The sequence below is a fragment of the Egretta garzetta genome, unplaced genomic scaffold, assembly GCF_000687185.1.
Source record: "Egretta garzetta isolate BGI_Z169 unplaced genomic scaffold, ASM68718v1 scaffold32, whole genome shotgun sequence".
Classification (NCBI taxonomy): domain Eukaryota; kingdom Metazoa; phylum Chordata; class Aves; order Pelecaniformes; family Ardeidae; genus Egretta; species Egretta garzetta.
The window spans coordinates 3,952,449-3,957,061 of NW_009259035.1; positions in this window are offsets into that span (position 1 = coordinate 3,952,449).

A 4,613-nucleotide genomic window follows, 5' to 3' on the forward strand; every position below is an offset into this window, starting at 1 on the left:
GGCGCGGAGGGACCCGTGGAGACACCAGGCTTTGGTTCAGCCAAGCAGCTCTTGCTGGGCATTGCCCGCGCGCGGCCTTCCCAGCAAGTGTTGTCACCCGGCGCTCTTGCCGGGATGCAAATGCACGCAGGCCTGCAGCAAAAGTAATTTCTAGTGGTATGGATGCCACAGCTGCGCTGAAGCAAGAGGTGGGGTTTTGTGCTCACAAACAGGGCAGGCTGGGACGGTGGTTACTCCTGCCATCCCGCCCTTCAAAGCCAAGCCTGTTGGGTTCTCACACTGGACATTTGTGTGACCCGCGGGGGGGGGCGTCACATGGACTGCGAGAGCTGTTCACCCAGGCTAGTGAAAACTGGGGGTTCCTGACGAAAGCTCTCAAGTGCCTGGCCTCAGCGGGCCATCAGCTCTGTCTCGCCTCGCCTTCTGCCTCTTGCGCACTGCAGATGAGGCTTCACCCTGTGGGAGTTCCTAAAACTTTTACGGAGTTCAAAACATCCTGCTTGCCCAGAAAATAGCAACCATAGCAAGTTTTCCTCCAGTTCCCGAGCAAAGGGATCTGCAGCTTGGGGGGTATGCCAGAGGGACAGGTCTTGCCACAGACAGGATTTTGTAAGCCTGCTGCCGCAGGAGACCCACTCCCCAAGAGCTACAGGACTGCAACTGAGCGTCGCTGTCTCTGAACACAACCGATGAGGACACCGGTGGCAGGCACTGAGAACAACGCTCTGCTGAAGCTGTCTGTTCTCCCATGGACTGGAAAGAGGGTTTTTGCATGGCTCAGCATTTTGAGATGCCCCTGAAGCTTAAGCCTCTTAAAATGCTTAATTTTTGTCATACACAGGATTTGGTTAAGAGCTTTTTTTAAATCTTTCTGTGATGGGAGATTTATGTGTGTCTTAACCCCGTGTAGGGGGAAAAAAAAAAAAAAGAGAAAAAATAATTACTCTGATTCTACTTTTTTTAACAAGTATTTAAAAATTCTTGAGGTATCCTAATGTATGAGGTAGTAGAGCAGATGAAGATGTCTTCAGAGGGGTTTGTTTTCACAGCCTTTCAGGAGGGTAGTTCCTGAAAGTTGTGCTGGTGCTGTGTTGTGTTGGAAATTGATTGTTCCTAGAAGCCCCCGTGCTCTTTGCTGTCAGGGATTAAACAGGAGGATTTCCCGTGGATGGCAAGGCAGTATTTTTCTTGGCTGACAAGTGTTTCTTTCGTGGGGAAATACTCTGCTCTGGGGGATTGATGCAAGGTGCTGATCAACACTGGCTTGGGTCCTTTCCCTTGCTTTTCTCCCCTTAGAGGGACCACTGTTCTCTGCATTATTTTGGCTTCTGTGACTGTAAATATTTACTCTTTGCATTGTAGAGTCCTTCTCTCCTCAGGAGACCTGCAAAGGTTCAAATTCCAGGCTGGCATTTCCACTACTAAGAAACCTCCTTCAGGCACAGGGCTGCCTAATTGCCAAGAGCTTTGCAGGTGAGAACCCTGTGTCAAAGGCCTGGTAGGTTTGAAGGAACACCCTCCCAGGATACTGCTTTAGGAACACTGTTGTTGAGAGGCAACACAGACTGTTTAAGATGTCACATTTTCCAGTTTTTTCCTCTTACTTACATGTCAACTGTTATTTTTTCCCTGCTTCTCCACTGAAATATGTTACTACTGTACCACAGAGAGTCTGCAAGCTAAATTTTTGGTTTATACTTCAAGCCTATGATTACAATCTCTGCCCAGAGCAAACCTTTATAAACTGTACTCTGTGCAATCGCTAAAGCGACAGTGAAAGAGGGAATGCTGTGGTGATCAGTTTAAAAAAAAAAAAAAAAATCTAATGCCAGCAATTCTACGTGCCTGGAAATCTGGAGTACTCGCGGTCCCTTGGGCTCTTGTGCAGGTACCGTTGAGAACAAGCGGAGGTAACCAGATGTAATTTGAAGGGAATATATTGTCTGGATGCATGGATGTTAATTCTGTGATCTTAAACCGGATGCAGTGTTGTTCTTGCACTGTAAAACTTGCTGGCTCCAGTCAGTTCCTTGGTTAAGTGATTTATATCGGTGAAAAGTAACAGCCTCATGAAAGCATGCTAGACAACACTTGCTCTTAAAGCGCTTTCTAACACGCAGTGGCTGAAGCAGGAGGCAGTTATTAGCGTTCTGGTGTTGCTCATTTTTCAAGAGTGACTGAACTGACAGACCTGTGGGTGGTGCGAGTGAGCGCTCACAGGCCCAACGAGATCGTTCCTGCTGCAAAGGGTGAACAAACTATACCTGGAGTAGCATTGCTATTAAAGAGATGAGGAGATGGAGGACGGGGGAAGGTATGAAGCCTCTGACACCAAGCGATCCCACTGGTATCAGAATCCTGGTGCTTCCGTTGCATTAGAGCAGTCTTGCACTGCAAGGAAAAGCTTCCAATTCTGCGCAGGGTATAATTTTTTTGAAGTCATTAACTCTTCTTCCTCCGAGGGCTGAGCTCTGGGACATAGTTGGTAATGCAGACCCTAGTCCAAATGCTGCCTGTCCAAACTACTGCCAGCTCTCCGGAGTACAGGCACTGTCAGCAGCAGTAACCAAGCCACCGCAGACCTCTGCGCTCAGACTTCCCGAGCTTAGGACAGGCAGAAACCGCTTGCTGCCTTCCAGGCCGGGTCCCCTGATCTCCTGGGGTGATGGCAGTACTTACCGGACCATGGCAACAGCCCTGCAAACCCCTGCCTCTTGGGTCTGGATGCGTTCGGTTTGTTTTTCTGCAGGCCTGTTGTTGAAAGTGTCCTGCAGCTGAGACGTTCCTCAACTCTCAGGGACTTTGGTGGGAAGGCAGGCTTTTAGTGATTTTAGAGGAAACTCCTTGCCAAGCCGAGTGTAAAAACAAGAAAGTGTTTAAAACAAAGCCACTAAAGGGAAATTGTTACTAGCAACGCTTCCTTGAATATAAAGCTTTTTATCTTTTTAAAGAAGAGCACAAATTAAATTTTCAGTAACAGTTACGGCTATTTAAATGAAGGGGCAAAGTGTATGTAGGTGTAAATTCTATAGATAAGATTTCCAAATATATTACAAAGCTGAATTCGTTATGCCTTCCCATGACCCCAGGAGGTAGGCGAGTATTGTTACAGCGATGCTTTGCATTTCTCTTGGAGGCGGTGGGAGTACTTGAGCGAGAATTAACTGTACACAACGGAGAGTGTCCGCAGGGTCAGGCCCAGCACGCGGGTCTGCACTAGATCTTTACAGGGAAGAAATGGGAATGAGTTGTATAGACCCTCAAAGAGTCAAAGCGAATGGTGTCAGGTCATTGTAGCGATCTGCCCGGGAAGATTGCTCTGCAGAAATGAGGGCGCGTCTGCTTCAGTGGCGACGCGGTCCTGATGATTCTGGAAATGAGCAGGTTTCACAGATGCTGGAGGCTGTAGTGATGTCCCAGGTACCTGGGCTTTTGTGTTCCTTGCAGTCGTCACCTCTAATGTGCATTTAGAACACATTTGACAGTAAAGCATCAGGCGCTGATCGTAGGAGTCTGGGGAGGACTTGCTGCTGGACCCTCCTCTGCTTTAAGCTCGCTTGCTCTGAATAACGTAAACAGGAACGCTTCCTTTGGGCGAATATTCTGATGATGCAGTAGGTGAGACTGAAAATTATCAGGCTATGCATCGACGTCCTGTTTCTGTTGTAGCTCTCTGTAGCAGCTTCTAGATGGGGTTGGCCATTCCAGGCTGTGGGTTGGTCACCGGGTGGGCAGGAATCCCCCTTCCCACCCCTCACTGGGGGCATGGGCAGGTTGTGGGTCGCAAGGACTACCTGACCTGGGTAAGCAACACTCGCCACCGAAGCCTCTACCCACTCACGCGTTTAATGGCCTGAAGGTCGGATTGAGAGCCAGGGAAGAGACAGGGAGAGGGTGTGTGTGTGTGTCCCCCCTGCTTTTCAAAAGGAAGGGAGGAAATGGGACAACGTGTGGATAAAGTGGGGCAAGGAAAGGAAGAGAAGGAATAAAATGCTTCCTAACCGGTGGCGATGCCCGCAGAGTGGCCGGCCGATCTTGAAACGGGATCGACTGAGCAATTAGTCTGCTGAGTACTATTAAGCTGAGGGCTGACCCACGTGCTTTGTGTGCTTTGAAAACGTCTCTGGCTGTAATGATAGAGGAGGCTTTTTGCCAGTCTGTTCTCCCCCCCACCCCTTTTGTAACCCATTTTTCTGTAACACTAATACGTGCCTGACCCCGAGTTGCTGCCTCAGCCCTTAACCAGGCTGGGGAGGGGGGTGTGCCTGTGTTTCCGACTCCCGTGAAGTTCCCTTTGCGGCAGGGCGTGCCTCGAACCGCTTCAAAAGAACCAACTTCTACAAAAGAAAAAAAGAAACTCAAGTAGGCTTGAACATACAAAGAGAGGGAGAAAGGGAAGAGAAAAGGGCCGGGCAGTGCTGAATACAAAATGAGTTCAGCCAGCCCCAGGAGTTCTTCATCGCTTACATTTATCTTATTCCGGGCGGGCAGAGCTAAACCCGGCACTGACACAAACCACCCTTTGCCTTTGACTTTGGCTCCGAGCGCCTCTGCGCGCACAGCCCGTGCGGGCATACGCGGAGCGGCGGGTTTCAATGAAATATTTTTTTGTT